Raw genomic sequence first — 17,694 nt, forward strand, 5'->3', positions numbered from 1 at the left:
GAGCGGGGGAGGGTTAGAGAGAGAGGGAGACACAGAATCCGAAGCAGGCTCCAGGCTCTGAGCTGTCAGCACAGAGCCCGACGCAGGGCTCGAACTCACAGAGGGTGAGATCGTGACCTGAGCCGAAGTTGGAAGCTCAACCAACTGAGCCACCCAGGTGCCCCAATTCAATCCCATTTAAAAATCCCCAGCAGGATTTTTATGTAGGAATCAACCAACTGATTCTATAATTTATATGGAAATTGTTATTAATTTATATGGAAAGAACTTCAAATAGCCGGAACAACATTGAAAAAGTTAACTAAAGCTGGACGAAAAGTAACAGTACCTAATTTCAAAACTTATTATAAAGCCTCAATAATTCGGATAGAATGGTATTGGCGTAGATCAATGGAACAAAACAGAGTCCTGATTTTCAACCAAGTTACAAGAGCAATCTAAAGGATAAAGGATGGTCTTTTCAACAAATGGTACTGGAACAATTTGATATCCATACACAGAAACTAATATTCATAAAATCGAATAAATTGTGATATGTACCTCACACCATATACAAAAATTAACTCAAAACGATTACAGACTTAAATATAAAATGTAAAACTATAAAACTCCCAGAACAATAACCATAGGTGAAAACTTTTGTGACCTCGATTTACACAGAGATTCCTTGGATCCCACAGCAAAAGCATGACCCATGTAAAAACAAATTGATAAATTGGGCATCATCGAAATTGAAAATTTCTGTTCTTCGAAGAAACCGTTTAAGACAATGGAAAAGCAAGCCAAAGCATGGGAGAAGTATTTGCAAATCAATTATCAGTGATAAAGGACTCTATTCAGAATGGGTAAAGAATTTTCAAAACTCAGTAGTTTTTAAAAACTGATTTTTTTTTTTAACTGAGCAAAAGATTTGAATGGCCCCTTCACCAAAGGAGACAGAGAGATGGAAAACAAGCAAATGAAAAGATGCTCAACATTAGTCATTGAAGAAATGCAAAGGAATACCACAGCGAGGGGCCCTTACACGCCTAACAGAATGGCTGAAATTAAAAGGCTAAAGATACCAAGTGTTGGTGAGGATGCAGAGGAATTACTGGTGGGAATGAAAATGGTACAAGCATCTTGGGAAACACTGTGCCAGTTTCTTAAGAAGTCAAACGTATACCTATCATATGTTCCAGCCATTCCAGGCCTAGGTATTTAAAGGAAAAAGGAGGGGCACCTAGGTGGCTCAGTAGGTTAAGCGTCTGACTTTGGTTCAGGTCACGATCCCACGGCTCATGGGTTCGAGCCTTGCGTTGGGCTCTGTGCTGACAGCTCGGAGCCTGGAGCCTGCTTCCGATTCTGTGTCTCCCTCTCTCTCTGCCCTTCTCCCGCTCGCTCTCTTTCTCAAAAATAAATAACATTTAAAAAAATTTTAGGAAAAAAAAATAAAGGAAAGTGTATATCCTTACAAAGACTTACACACAAATGATCACAGGAGCTTCGTTTGTAATAGCCCCAGACTGGAAACAACCCAAATGTCCTTCAGTAGGTGACTGGATAAGGCAATGGAGATATCCACACGATGCAGCAATAAAAAGTAATGAATGACTAATACATAGGCGACAAGTGCATGTTGAGTGAAACTCAAAATAATTATGCTGAGTGCCAGAAACCAGACAGGCACACATACTGTTTAATTCCATTTCAACAAATTCTACGAAATGCAAACTAATGTGTAGTGAGAGTGCACATCAGTGGTTGCCCGGGGAGAAGTGGGTTGGGGTGAGGGGCAAGAGGGAGGGACTACAAAAGGGCCCGTGGAAATATCGAAGGATGATGGGTATGTTCATTCTCTTGATTGTGGTGATGGATTCACAGATGTATGCAAATGTCAAAATTTACCAAATCGCACACTTTAAATACGTACCGATTATCATGGGTCACTTATTCCTCAATAAAATTGTTTCAAAAACAATATATAGATTATTGAAATGTGTGTGGGTGTGTCTGTGTGTGTTTCAAAACGAAAAGGGCTGGAAGAATCCACATCAAACTGTGAACAATGATCACCTCTGGGGATAGAGTGCACTCAAAGATGAGGTATTTGAATGAAGACTCAACATTATGGATACATTGGGATCATTTAAATCTTTTACAAGAAGAATGTATTCACGAATTACCCATGTAGTTTTCATCATTAACAATTTAAAAAATACAGCCAAAGGCGACAGCAAGCTACATCAACCGCCACTAAATAAAACCTTTCTGGCTTTCGGTCAAAAGATAAATGGAAGCATAAAGGTTGTCATCTCCATCTTCCTCTTGGTGAAAGCAGGCATTTGGGAGCTGAGATGCAAATCCTTCCCTTTAGAAAGATCTTGAAAGTGAAGAGTTATTTTATAAAGCGTCTTAGAGTGCTATTCTCCATAAAGCTATGACAGCATTTATAAAGCATTAGTAAGTGTGCATCCTTATTTCTAATATTTGGAGATGGGGTGTGGAAAGAATCCAGTGAGAAAAGTATACGGAAAGGAGGAGCAGGAAAGAGGAGGAGGAGGAGGAGGAGGAGGAGGAGGAGGAGGATGGTCGTGTGGGCCACAATAATGATAATGATGAAGAAGGAGGAGAAGAAAACAAGGAGGAAATCAGTATGTTGTGTGGTAGTGATGGGGGTACGGGTGAGATCAATTTCATGTATCTTTCACTGTCTGTTGTAGGTTAGCTTCTGACATTACAGGACGTCTGACATTACAATGGAGGTCCATGGGTTTTGGGCAGGAGGCTCAAAAGGCTGGACACTTGGACTCGGCTGAAGACAACTCAAAAACTCCATCCTAAAATGGGTTTTAATTCTCAGGAACCCACCCACCTTAGCCATACCACCATTGGGATTTGCAGATAAAGCCCATTATAGCCTGATCCTACTCTGACCACCACCCGCACAAAAGAGCACAAGTCATGTCTCACTTGCAACACCATAGTGTTCCTAAAACTTGTCTTTCTTTATCACATGCCTCATGTATCGCCTACAACTGTTTATTCAGGGGCATCTGAGGTGGCTTAGTCGTTTGAGGGACCAACTCTTGATTTTGACCCAGGTTATGACCTCACAGTTCGTGGGATGGAGCCCACGTGGGGCTCTGTGTTGATAACGGGGAGTCTGCTTAAGATTCTCTCTCTGTCTCTCTGCCTCCCTCCCTTAGCATTCTCTCTCTCTTACAGTAAATAAGCCAAAGGGGGAGGGGGGGGGAGGAAGAACGGTTTATTCAAAGCCATGGTTACTAATCTACTATTATTTGTACTCAATCTTTGCTGGTAATTAACAATAATGATTATAAATAACTAAAGCATATAATACATGTAACTAATAATAACAATTATAAACAAAAATGCAAATGATGATCGTAACTAACACATAGCGAAGACTGGCTATATAATCTATATTATATATATATATATATATAATATACATATATATATATATAATCATTTGATCTATATAATCCGTTCTAGAAGTATTATTTGTGCCCTTTTACAGATTAGGAAAATGAGACTTTGAGAAATTAACTAATTAGTCCAATGCCACACAGCTAAAAAGAGGCAGGGCCAGGATTTGAACTCAGTATGCCCCCTACGTGACTCCAAAGGAAAGGCTGGTTTGTGAGGACAAGACAAAGATGCAAAGACAGATTCCAACAGTCAGGCACTCGAGCTGGGGCACATCCGGAGTGGTCAGTTGAGGCTTGTGCCCCAAACTGCAGGTGGCATGGATCCAAGTAACAAGTACACAGCCCCAGGAGCAAGAATGAGTTGACAATGAGCCAACGGCCTTGGGCGCTAAACTCCTACTCAACATTTCATGGGCAAAGCTGACCTTAAGAGTCTGAGCAAAAATAAGCCAATGAGAAGCAACTGGAATGATTAATTGGATGAGAAGAAAGGAGGATGGGGATGGTAGCAGGCTAGTGACAAGAAGGCGGTAGGTGGGATGGCATTTTGAGAAAAGCCCAGCATCCTGGCAACTATCACCAGAGTTTATGTAAGCAAGCCCCGGGGGCCCACTTAGCTGACCTACAAGTATAATTGTGAATCCCTGTTTGGAAATGAAACGCAAGCCGTAGAGATAAACAAGTCACCAAGAAAGGTCACAAGAACAATAGGCAAGTAACATGAAAGATGTAGTTTTTCCATCTTCAAGTATATCTAAACTCTACTCACAGATGTCTAGACGGTCGTGGCCCCAGCTTACAAACCTCTGTTTTTAGACGCGCAGCAATGCAGAACACTCCACGTCATTAGTTCCGAGACGAAGCCTTAAATGAAACCTATTCACTGAGCTCCTTGAGGTTAAAGCGAGGGTAAAGGTCGTATTCATCTTTACACATGGTGCCAGGCTGTCCCCTGGAGTATGGTAGGGACATAATAAACGCACAGGTATTCACGCATTGTTCGAGATGCTAGTAGGCTGTGAATGGGTTACCAGAACTTTGAGTTTTATGCAGGACCAGAGTTTGGATCATCAGCATCCGGCAGCCACCAGAGAAATGGCAAAATCTGCATGGGAGGTGGAGGTGGGGGCAAGAGAAAAGGAAGGGGAGAGAGATCTCAAGTCTACATGAACACAGGGGCGCCTGGGTGGCTCAGTCGGTCAAGCGTCCAACTTCAGTCAGGTCGTGATCTCGTGGTCCATGAGTTCGAGCCCCGCATCGGACTCTGCGCTGACAGCTCGGAGCCTGGAGCCTGTTTCAGATTCTGTGTCTCCCTCTCTCTCTGCCCCTCCCCCACTCACACTCTGTGTCTCTCTCTCTCAAAATAAATAAACATTAAAAAAATAATAAAGTCTAGATGATTACAGAAAACAAAGTACTAGGAGGTGGCGGGATACTAGAGTCACTCAGGATAACCCTTTGCTCACATCTCCAGAAAACTCCATGCCCCTTCCTTATGCACAAGCCTTCGTGTGACTGAAGCACAAATTTCTCTACCACTTCCAGTGGCCCCGAAGAAACAGATCTCTCCCCTTAAAAAGCCCCTGCCGGCGTCCACTGGGAGGTGTAACTCTCTGATTCGATCCTCAGCAGGAATGACTGGCATTGTCAGTCCTGCTGGCCCGCAGTCACGGGTCTCTCTCCCAGACCACTACCCCTCAGTGGTCTTGAAAGTGCCTTGTTTGCTCCGAGATGAGCTCCCACCATGCACAGGAAGCCACTGCTCCAGAACCTTCATGCAAATTATTCACAGTAGTAAATAGGCTTCATACCAAGTGCGTTGTTTGCCTTTCCCGGGTAGAAAGCACATTCTTGCCACACTTCGGTGGCCCTGGGCCCACGAGGCACACTTCTTCACGGTGCCCTCTAACTGCGTGGGGAGCACCGAAGTGGTAATTACCTTAGAAAGTGCTCTTTTCCGTGTATTTGGCTGCAGAAAAATAACACTCTGCCTCTCTTTCCATGCGTCTCACGGAATTATGTAAATAGACCCAAAGCAAACCAGTTTAAATGATTATAAAATGGATTTCTAAGTGATATCTGTTACTAGACGAGAATACTGAAAAACCTTGCTCTTTCTCAGCCACCAAGATGAAAGAATAAAAAATTTAGTAAGAGAGGGGCACCTGGGTGGCCTCAGTTGGTCAAGCCTCCGGCTTCAGCTCAGGTCATGATCTCACAGTAAAGGAGTAGTCGTGGTAAAAGAGTCTTCTCTGGTGGATCCTGCCTCGTGAGTAAGGAACTCCTGGGGCTTTGCCCAGTTGGAAGGGACAAATGTCTTGCCCAAGTATAGAGGAGGGATCGCTTCCCAGGGCTCTGGCTGCATTTTGAAAAACAACCGAGGGAAGAAAATAGATACAGAGGATGTAAAAGGGACTCGCCGAACGCAAGAGGGGTCCCCAAACTTTGGCACCTATAAAATCACAATGGAAGGCCGTGGAAACGGATTCCGGATTCAGCAAGTCTGACCGGAGCCCAGAAATTTTCAAGTTCCCAAGTGACGTTGCTGCTGACAGTGGATAAGGCCACACTTTGAGTAACACTGGCTTGGAGGAAACAGGGACACATGTCAGCCCAGCACTGGCAAGCCCCTCACTTGCTCTGCTGCTCTCCCCAGCTACTGGGCTGTGAGCTACGCATGGGGCTCTGCCTCTCCTGACGCAGGCTCTCCAACTGGCATATCTTACCTCGTCAAACGGTGGTTATTCCCACAGGTGGGCGTCTGGCCAATCCCGATCCACAGGGATTCTTTCCTTCCTTCCAAGATCTTAGCTACCAAGGGCCGTGCAATTCTGAAGCCACGCAAGTCTGTCTTTATGGCTAGTTGGGGAGAGACTGCCTCAAATGGAAACAATACAGAGAAAAAGAAAGGAGACAGAAAAGGAGAGAGAAAAACCTGACAATACTGTCTAAATCCCTGGACCTTTAACTCGTAGACCCAAAGGACTTGGTCAGGGAGTCCAGAAATCCGCCCCCACCCCGCCTTTTTCAACGGACGCCAGTTTGAGCCGGTGATTCTGTCGCTCCGAACAGCAAGATTCCTGGTTAATGTGCGTTCCTTCCAACGGCTGCGGAGGCATCATCAACTTCACAACTCTGCCGAGGACCCCGGCAGTGAGGAAAAAGAGGCCAGGTACGCGGACTCAGGCGCCTGACCGAGTCCAGCCTGGCCCCGCTCAGTTAGTGCTACGCGCGAAGTTGCCGCCCCCCTGCTTCTCGAAGCCATGTGAGCTGCCGAATGGCTCTCCTTAAAAGGGCACCCCTATTTGCCTCGCTGGGGATGCCACTTCCTCCCGGGGTCACTCCTCCTCCACAACGCCTTCGTCCTTCAGGTGGTGGGGGGTGAGAGGCCAGGGTGCCGCCGTCATGTGCTCTGGGGACTATGGCAGGAAGCAACCACAAGCTCATCTATTCAGGTAGATCTGACTCAGCCAGTTCTGCAGAAACCAATGGTTTCGACCAGACTCACCCCCGGAGGCGTGCGCTGAGTTACCTGGGAATTACCTCTCTGCCAGAACATCCTCCCAGGTAAGACGTTCCTAATTTTACCTGTACACGCCAACCCTGTATCCAATTCCCAACATCAGAGTGGGGGCGTCCTTATGTTTCTGTTCTCGCACGTCAGTGTTGGGGAAAAGCTCCGTGTGCTGCCTGCTATTATTTACATTGACTAAGCTACCTCCTCAGCTGTTACTTTTTTTTTTAAGTTTATTTATTTATTTCTGAAACAGAGAGAGAGAGAGAGAGAGAGAGAGAGAGAGAGAGAGAGAGCACGCTTGGGCGCACAAGTTGGGGAGGGGCAGAGAGAGGGAGACAGAATCGGAAGCAGGCTTCAGATTCCAAGCTGTCAGCACAGAGCCTGACGTGGGGCTCGAACCCACAAACCGTGAGATCGTGACCTGAGTCGAAGTCAGACGCTCAACTGACTGAGCCACCCAGGCGTCCCTGGACTGTTACTCTTGAAATAGCAACTCCTTCCTCTCTGCCCCTCCTACTTGTATTCCTTTCATGGAATTTCTTCTGATCTTTACCATAAAATATTAGTCCGTGAACAGCATCATTGCCTCTCCCTCTCAAACTCCTTTCATCCTGTTCTGGCCTCCCTGCCATAGTCAAGTTCTTAACCAGTTTTCCAGAACAGATCAACCTCATCACACTCTTTTGGAGACTTATTCCTGAATCAAGACGATAATCTTCACCCTGTATATCAATTTTCTTAGCTTTTAAGGTTGTTCCTGGCCAATGTGTGGTGGTTAAATGTGTGGGCTCTGAAAGCAAGCTTTCAGGGTTCAGTACCCACCTTTACCCCGACTCGTTACTTAATTTCTCTGGGTTTCCATTTCTTCATCGGTAGATAATTCTAGTGACCACTTGGTGGGTTTGTTGTGAGCACTAAGTAACAGTGGGAGTAAGCATTCAATACAACTCCAGGCACCTAAGAAGCATTCCACAAATATTAGTTCCTATTATTAGTTCAGGGATATGAGGGAGATCTCACTTCCCTTATCAATGAGGCAGAAAGAAATGCTTAATTATCACTCTTCACACTGTGTTGGAATCTTTGATCTGACACTACAGTGTTGAGGTTACTTTCCATCCTTTCTTTTTTACTCAGCCTGACACATTGTAGGGGCTCGAGAAATGTGTTCGGACCACCTGTGGTTAAGCGACTGACTCAATTTCGGCTCAGACCATGATCTCACGGTTTGTGAGTTCAAGCCCCACATCAGACTCCACACTGACAGTGAAGAGCCTGCTTGAGATTCTCTCTGTCCCTCTCCTACTCTCTCGCTCCTTCTCCCTCTGCACCTGCCCCCCCCCCATTCTCTCTCAAAATAAGTAAAAAGAATGTGTTAGGGGCACCTGGGTGGCTCAGTCGGTTAAGCGTCTCACTTTGGTTCGGGTCATGATCTCACAGTTCACGAGTTCAGACCCCGCGTCGGGCTCTGTGCTGACAGCTCAGAGCCCGGAGCCTTCTTCAGATTCTGTGTCTCCCTCTCTCTCTGCCCCTCCCTTACTCATGCTCCATCTGTCTGTCTATCTGTCTCTATCTCAAAAATAAATAAACATTAGAAAAATAAAAAATAAATAAAAGGAATGTGTTCAATGGATAAACTATTCTGTACCTGGCTCATCTTCTTGGCTGTATGACCTTGGGCAAGTCCTCAAAACCCACCAAGTAGATGCCACTTTCCGATTTTTCAAGATGAAGGAAACTGAAGATCAGACAGCTTAAGCGACTTGTTCAAATACGAAGAGCTAACATCTAGTCCACCGGCTTCTTCTCCTTTGACTCATGAATCCTTCCTGTAAGTGAATATACTACTGTAAGCCCGTAGGGAGTTTTTAATCATTTCAGCATTGATAAATAAGTGACTTCTTTCTTTAAACCATATTCTATTGTAGAACCGTCTCATTGAACAGTAGGCTACAAAGATCGTGCAACATCCTTCATCATATTAAGACAAGTTTTGACTTGTCCCCACTTAACATGTGATGGAAAGCTGGTGGATTTACCTTAAATTATTTATGAAACAGAGAACAAAAAACATGAGTCGGTTTCAGGACAGAGTTTTACTATATGTTGCAAGGCATAAAAAAAAAAAAAAGACAAAACAACCTCCCTTTACGAGCTGATGTTTAGAATGCTAAATTTTGTGCTGATTTTTTTTAAACATATAATTGTTGTTCTAAATGACAAGATGTAAGAAAAGGTTTCCGGCTGATATTTGCAAGCACATCTCTCTGCAAATAACACATTGCAGGTGTGGAGAGTCATTACTCCCAATAAATGCAAAGCAAAATTGTGTATAATTGTTCCTATACGTTCTGTTTTTTACTTTAGTTTTGAAGCGCTCCCTGTAAGACTTTTATCAGATGAATGCCACTCTCAAATCTGGGGAAGGTCAGCCTCGGGTGAATTTGCTGATTTATTATCGGATTCTTGTTCCTCATGAATTGCTGCGTCTCAGTATCCCTGCTCTGTATGTATGCCTGTTTTCAAATAATGGTCCATTACAGGTGTACATTAAATAATCTATGATGGGGGGCGGGGGGTGTTGCAAAGAGCCAATGTGTCCCAACAGCTTACCCTGGCTGTAAGGGTAATCAGATTCCCTGGTCTCCAGTCGGGTCTTGCCCAACCTTGCCAGAACATACTGCAACCTTGCACGGGCCCCAAGGTCTTCAAGCACGAGAGCTGGCCTTGCCGGACAAACTCTTGCCAACGGCTGGACTTCATTAGTCTGTTCATTCCCCCCACACTGATGCGTCTGCCTTCCGAAAACAGGAAAGGGCAAGGGAATGGATCCGTCCCCCAGAGCGTAAACTCACATGGCAAGTCTAGAACCATCTGGCCCCGTACACTTCTCCACAGGTTGAGGAGAGCACAGGGGGACCCCGACTTCTCCTGCTGTTTCCTTCCACTGACAAAGACTCTGTCCTTCCCTACGCCGTAGGACAGTGAGATGGTCTCGAATCCCGGTACCCGTGGTGACAGCTGGTGATGCTGAAAGGGCCCCCCACCCCCACCCCGCCAGCGTGATGACAAAGCATAAAAACAACTTAAAAGTGTAGAATAGCCCTAATGAGGGGCAGACAAAAAACAGTGGGCAGGAAGTGGTTCATCAGGAGAATTAAGGCCCTTGCCCCCAATGACGTCTGTAGGTAAAGCTGATTATCTGCAATGACTCAGGGGCAAAGCGTGGCTGAAAAGAGCAGGAACTAAAGCCTGTTGAGAGCCCGTGACTGAGCTGGGTTGAAAGGGGAAGATAAATATGTTCTGAGAGCCACACGAGAAGGGGAAAAGGCCTGCAGAGGACACAAGCCGCACAGGGGTGTTCTGTGGGGGTCTCTCTTACCTCTAGCTGCCTGGGTCCCCGGAAGGGAAGTGAGTCACTTTCTGATAACTCACAATCGATTGAGGTCCGTCAAGATTTTTAAAAACTATTTTGTAATTTTTTTTTTTTTTTTTTGAGAGAGAGAGAGAGAATGCATGTGAGCAGGGGAAGGGCAGAGAGAGAGGGAGACACAGAATCCGAAGCAGGCTCCAGGCTCCAAGCTGCCAGCACAGAGCCCGATGTGGGGCTCGAACCCACAAACCGCGAGATCATGACCTGAGCCGGAGTCTGACGCTTAACTGACTGAGCCACCCAGGCACCCCTAGGTCTGTCAAGGTTAATCCCAGGGTCTCATATTTAGGCTTTTGACTTTCTCTCCAAATAAGGTTAATAATATACACAGTCTGAGACATAAGTAGATATGGTGCAATGATATTTTTTACCTTGAAGTTAAAATTTTACCTTTAAAATTAAAACTGTTTACCTTAGAATTTGCAACATTCCCTGTGCTGGATTTCTTCCTCATGCTGCTTGGGACTCCCTCTCCCCTCTTCCCCCTCACCACCACTGCAAGAGGCTAAGCTGTAAACACCTCACTACAGACTCCCAAGCCTATGGCCAGGACCAGGGAGAGCTGAACAAGACAGTGAAGGTGCAAATTTTAGGGAGACCCTCGGTCCCAGGCCCCCATCCTACGCTTGCACGGCCCTGAGAGTGAGGCGTTCCTTCGTGTGGATCTCCGGATACCTCACTTGCCTGGCCCTAGTCCCAGCCCTGCCCGTGCACTCAGCTTTCCAAGCTGAGTTCTGCCCGTGGGGATTCCTGGCAGGAAGTCAGAGAGAGGAAGGACAGGGAGGCCCGGTCATTTATCCCCTGGATCCCGCCCTTCGAGGTCACCTTGGCACAGCTGTTGCCCCTGACAACAGGGTGCAGATGAGGTGGCTTGCTCTACACAGCTCTGTCTCCTTCCATGTGTCCCTTGGAGCCTAGAGGTGGTGACAACTGGCTGCCACCAGCCCAAATTACTGCACTGTCTATTGTGGTTCTCTTACATGAGCACATCTGCAAAGAATCCCTTCGTAAATAAGCCTTCCTTGAATAACGCTATTCTATCACCTTCCTGTGGAGCCCCTGTCCAACACAGGGGCCTCATTAAGGCTCTGACTCTGGTAGCACTCTGAATTAATATTTTAGGAGTCCTGTAATTACCTTGTGAATAACCCAACGACACCGCATTGTACCTTTTTACGTTAAAAGCATTACTTATGTAGGTGGGAACATTCCTTTTAAATGCCAAATTTTTGCATGGCTGTTTTGGCCTTGAAAAACGAAAGCTGGCCTGGATTTGCCTTATCCTCATGAGACCTTGATGTCCCCCACACTTGATTCGGCGGCAGTGAGGTACCATGACCAGGAAAACAGGCTTTGGAGTTCGACAGACTTAGATGCAAAACCCCGGCTCGTCTTCCTTAGCTGTGTGACCTTGGGCCCGTCACTTACCCTGGCGGCCGCAGAGGCTCCCGGTGGTCCTTCCAAATTTGGACTCTGGCTCCGAAAATATTTCCCGTCTCAGTGTGTGCGCCCAACACCTACTCCGTGCCACGGCCCCAACCGGGACAGCACCCCACTAGTCGGCATATGGGTATCTTGCACACCAAGCCTGGTCTCTTTAAACGGAAGCTCTCGGTGCCTGGGAAAATCATGTGCCATCAGCTTCCATATTCGTCAGCTCGCACCTTTCCTTGCCAGCACGTAGCAAATTGTGTACATCTGGGGGAAGCAAAGCTGGAGACCCACTCCATAGGGGCAGGATGTCTGAAACAACAAAACGTGAGTTATTTTTGAAATGTTTCCTTTTCGGGCCCTCCTACTCACCGTAATATCTGGCTGAGGTGTGAATGGCTGACTCCAGCAGGTATCGGGAACAGATGGAAGCGCCTAATTATGTCTCTTACATGGGAGGAGAGATAAAGCTGTTAATCGCTAATTGTACACCTCTCCTGTTTCCCCACCGCAGGGCCGTGGGGCAGAGGCCACCTCCTGAACCGAACACAAACATGGCCTGGGCCCGTGGCTGAAAAAAGCAGTGTTTAAAGCTGTCGCAGCACGTCTCCGAGGCTGCCGGCTCGCTTCCAGGGCTGGTGAGGAAGGGGGTCCAGGAGTGAGAAGGCAGGCGGTCTTGGCGGTCTCCGGCTCCCCGTGCCCTGAGCCAGCGAGGACCCCGCCATTGAAGGCTCAGCCGACGAAAGCTCAGCATGGAGGGTAGCAAAGCGATGCTTCCCCACCAGGAAGTGACATCCGGTAATTGCATCCAGCGTGCTTTGGGGTGAACTGGTGACACCGGAGAATGCATGGGACACCGAGGTCGGCAGGCACCAGCTTGCATGCACCTACCTCCTCAGTGGACACGGGTAGTGCTGCCATCTAGAATCTTCCTCTATCTTCCAAGCCGTCAGCCGGTGGCGGGGGGGGGGGGGCGGGAGGGGGGGTTAGAGGCCCCCCCCATCTTGCAGGGAGGCACGCCGGCGCAATTCTTGTTACCTGAGAGGCAGCGACGTGGCCTGGTCGTACCCTCCAGGGTGACGAGACACTCTGTTTCCGCAGGCACAGTGATTGGCTCACGGGTGGTCATGTGACATGAGCCTGGCCAATCAGAAGGCTGGGCCTGAAATTCCTGAAAAAGAAGCGTTCTCTGGAATGGTTATCCTACCGGGGATTGTAAGCCGCTGGGGGCTGCTCGGGGCCCCGCCTCGTGTTCATCCCGAGTGTAGCAGAAGCTGCGGACGCCGCGCCCACCTGAGTTCGGCTACGGCGGTGCCAGGCTGTTCCCAGCTCAGGCACCTGCTTCTCTTGTTCTCTGCCTGAAGGCTTCCGCTGGCGCCCAGGACCCTCCTCTCAAGCTTGAAGTGAGAGAGAGCTGATACACTCAGACAACCTTCGCCAACAGGAAACGGAAAGCAGCGGATTAACGCTAGGGTGCCCCTGCTCTCTGATGGGTTGCTCTCTGATGGGGTGGTCCTGAGCGCGCCCTACGCGGTCTCTAAGAACATCCCAGGGTGACTCCCCCACAGTGGTCACCGGCTCACCAGTGCCTCGTGGATCGTCGTTTCTCCCACCTCAGTCCCACCTCCCCAGTTTCCTCCCTTGTGCTTCTCTTGCCGGCAGGAGAGTCTGCGCTGTGTGTAGGGAGGTCTCGGTTATTGGATTCCCCAAGAAAAGGTTTGCGGAGGGATCTGTGTTCCCGTAAAGACAGCCGGAAGGAAAGCAGCTAGCATACGGCAATTTGTTAAGGACAGTACGCTCTCAGGACGGGAGGGTGGGCAGGCCCAGAGGTGGAAACTGCCCTGTGGCTGCAGGGGTCTTGGGTCATGGCCATGGTGACATGGTGGTCTCTAATAGAGGCTGCTTCCAATCATTTGGGGGACTCCTCCCCCTGGTCAGGAGGGGGAGTTTTTGACCCTTTAAGGTTTGTACCAGAACCGACATGGTAGCCTTCTTCCATTGGGGGGCCGGGTGGCGAGGGTAAAACCACAATGCAGATGCATCATAAAGAGTCTAGGGGTTACCGCAGGGCAGAGGTGAAGAGAAGAGAGCATGTTCTGCACCTGTAGCTCTCGGTCTGTCAATCCCGCGGTGCTGGAAGCCATCAGGCCAGGATGTTGAGAGCCACAAAGTCAGGATGCTGTGCCCCCAAGCTTCTAATGTGTAACCTACTTATCACCGCCCTTGCCTCCGGCTCACCTCTAACTAACTGCCTACTCTATCACTTCCTGGGGTCACCTCCTGTGTTAGTTTGGTGCCCCCGAGAAGCAGGTGCCCAGATGAGATTAGACATGCAAGGAGTTTATTGGGAGAAGTATTTGTAAAGGCAAACAGGGGAGGAGCTGGCGAAGGCGGGTCTCGTTCTGCAAAGGGGAGAGAAGGGGAGAAGGATGGAGGGGGTAATCAGGCAGGCAGCCATGGGCAGCGGTGCAGTTCCAAGACAAGTTTGGCCAGGCCAGGGAGGGGCTCTCCAGCCAAAGCCATCTGTCAGGGGAGTCCCGCATCTACCACACGCGTGGGCCGGTTTCAGTGGCCTGACTGTGCTCAGGCATTCCTGGGAGCAGCCCATGGGAAGCGTGGCTTTCACGTGCACGTGATGGTGGATCAGGAAGTGTATCCTGATGGAACTGTACTTCCTGCAGCATCGGATCTGAGTGGTGCATTTGCATGGTCACTACATCTCCCAAATAGACTACCTGCACCAGAGTCTGATTTTTTTTTTTTAATTTATTTTTGAGAGAGAGAGAAACAGAGCACGAGTGGGGGAGGGGCAGAGAGAGAAGGAGACACAGAATCCGAAGCAGGCTCCAGGCTCCGAGCTGTCAGCACGGAGCCCGATGACGGGCTTGAACCCACCAACTATGAGATCATGACCTAAGCAGAAGTTGGAGGCTTAATCGACTGAGCCACCCAGGCACCCCCAGATTCTGCTTTTAGTGATGGGAGTGGTGGTAGGTTAACTCAAACTATGATGATAAGAAGGCCTGAGAAGGAACCATATATAGAAGAAAACAAAGCACCTGGATCATTTGGACACCTGGATCCAGCCATTCCTGATGTGAGATAATCCATCGAATGTTGCCGTTACAGAAGTCATTACGTGTCCTTTGTTTGTTGTTTTGATTTTTGTACTTGATGTTTCAGCTGGTTGGTGTTGGGTTTCTGTCAATTGCAATCAAAAGGATATTGTCTATATAGAAAAGACTCTTAAATTCTGAGAACAAACTGAGGGTTGATGGGGGGTGGGGGAGAGGAGAAAGTGGATGATGGGCATTGAGGAGGGCACCTGTCGGGATGAGCACTGGGTATTGTATGAAAGCCAATTTGACAATAACTTCTATCTAATATAAAACAATAATAAAAAAAGGATACTGCCTAATACAGATAGCTAGATATCAGTTTTGACTAGTATTGCTCTGAAATTCATTTTGTTTCCCTTGGATTTAGTAAGCCAGCCATGTGAAGATTTTCTTCCCTAAGCCTTCTCTATGGCAATCCTTGGCCCTCTCCCTTCTCTCCGCTCAGAACGTTATGGCACAGGGGACCCTAGAACCCGCCATCTGATGCTTAGTTTAGTTCCTTTGCTTGTACTGGGCCTGTCCGGGGCTCTGTGCTGTGTGGGGACAGGAAATGCTGGTTGAATTGAATGAAAGTATTTAAATGTGACTCCCCATAAATTGTTACTGACCCTGGACAAATGGACCTACTGGCAAAGCTGCTAATTAATCCAACAATAATTCCGAGGCAATCAGGCTTCATTAACGTGGGTTCTGGCCTCATTTTCAGAAGTGCTTTGGATTGACAACTGTGGCCTGGCAGCTAGAGCAGGTATGTCTAGCCAATGAATCGTGATGCCTTCTGTCACCTCCACTCCCTGGGAATTTAGACAGATCAATCGATCCCTCTTTCGAACCAGCCATCTCTACTGGCAAAGGAAAAAGTCTGCGCCAGGGTTTCTGACTCCTTCAGCAGCTTCCTCACCCAGCTGGCTTCTTCCGTGATTTCATGGATAAAGGGAGGCCCTAAGGCCTGAGCGTTTCAGTTCCTTACCACCAACTGCGAAATCCGACGGCAAAGAGTTCTGTGCAAAAGACAACCAGATGCCTTTGGACACAGAAATTAATCACTTACAGTTCAAAATAAGTGATCTTTATTTTTCAAAGATAGAGATGAATTTGAATAAAGAGCATACAGGCATTTTTTTTGGTACTGTTCTTGCAATTTTTGATAAGATTAAAATACATAAAATGTTTTGAATACTGGAGAAAGTAAGGTGCTTTAAATTTGTCATTTGGATAAGGTACAAATTTGGGGAACCATTGCTCTGTCTTGTAGAAAGCCCTTATCTGAGCATATGAATAGCACGAATAGCATTTTTCCTTGATTCCTGTTACTGACAGAGATTTTCTCCCATTTTTTAAAACACTTATTAGATGGGGTGCCTGGGTGGCTCGGTTCAGTTGAGCGTCAGACTTCAGCTCAGGTCATAATCTTGTGGTTCGTGGATTCGAGCTCTGTGTCGGGCTCCGTGCTGACAGCTCGGAGCCTGCTTCGGGTTCTGTGACGCACTCCCTCTCTTTCTGCCCCTCCCCTACTGGTACTCTCTCTCTCTCTCAAAACAAATAAACATTAAAAAAAATTTTTTTTAACATCTGTTTGGTCATTTCAATTACTTGAGCTATCTTGAACTGCGATCTCCCAATGAACAGTTTAGAAACTGGAGTCTACCGATCAGTAAGATTTAGTTTCTTATCTAGACTAGAATCTGGGATCCATTCTTACCTCTAGGCGTATGGTTCCCGTGAAGATTTTCACTCCAAGAACTTCTTGACCTACTTGTGGCTTCTTGCCACAGCTGAACAGAATGGCTTCCCTCTCTCCATTTTGAAGGATGCACCACCAAATGGGCCACTTGTTAAAAAATAAACATTTCCGCCCGGTGGGACTGATTCAGAGCCTGTGAATGACCACGCATTTCCCGGCGGTCCGAGCAAAAACACTCTGCCGACCTCCAACCTCCCCAAGTACTCAGGAACAATGTGTCTTCCAAAATGCCCTTCTTGTCCCTTCTCCCAAAGTAATTTTGCAGAAGTGACAGTAATTTTAGAATGTCAAAATGCATGACCTGGGCAGAAAATAACAAAGACAGATATAGCTAGTGAACACGGTCTTCCCACGAGAAGAGCTCGTCACCTTAGGTGGCAAAGAGAGGAAGGGTCGCCTTGCCTTCCCTTCATAATTTGTTGAAATATGTATTAAGAACCTGCACTCTGACAAAAATTGTGCCAGGCGCATGGGATACAAAGGTAATAACATTCATCTCCATCTCCGTCTTTGATAAACACAGTCTGCCAGGTCAGAATCTCCCACAACTCGGTGACAGGTGTGCAGAAAGTTTAATCCCATCAGCCACTGGGGCAGCCAGGAGGGTCTCGGGGTGGGTAAGTCCCTCCATGTGGTCAAAGCACATGGCAGGCTCCTCCATTGCTCCCAGTGTGCCCTTTAAATCACACCATCGTTCATGTGTACCATCACATGGCAGAGATCAGGAAGCACTAGAAGAGTCCGACAACTCAAGAAATAATGACAACTTTTGCCTGTGCTTATCGTGTGTTTGTTGCTGTTCTAAGTGCTTCACACACAGGGCCTCATCATCTCCTCAGGACAAACTTCATACGTTAGGTAACAGCATTTTCATTGTTCAGATAAGGAAGCTATGGCAAAGGGTAAGGTACTTACTCAAGCTCACTCCAGACAGTAAAGGACAACCCAGGTTCAAAGCCAGGCTTTCCGGTTCTAGATGCATTCTTCATCACGACGCTGTGCTGCCTCTCGAAGAC

The sequence above is a fragment of the Prionailurus viverrinus genome, chromosome E3, assembly GCF_022837055.1.
Source record: "Prionailurus viverrinus isolate Anna chromosome E3, UM_Priviv_1.0, whole genome shotgun sequence".
Lineage (NCBI taxonomy): Eukaryota > Metazoa > Chordata > Mammalia > Carnivora > Felidae > Prionailurus > Prionailurus viverrinus.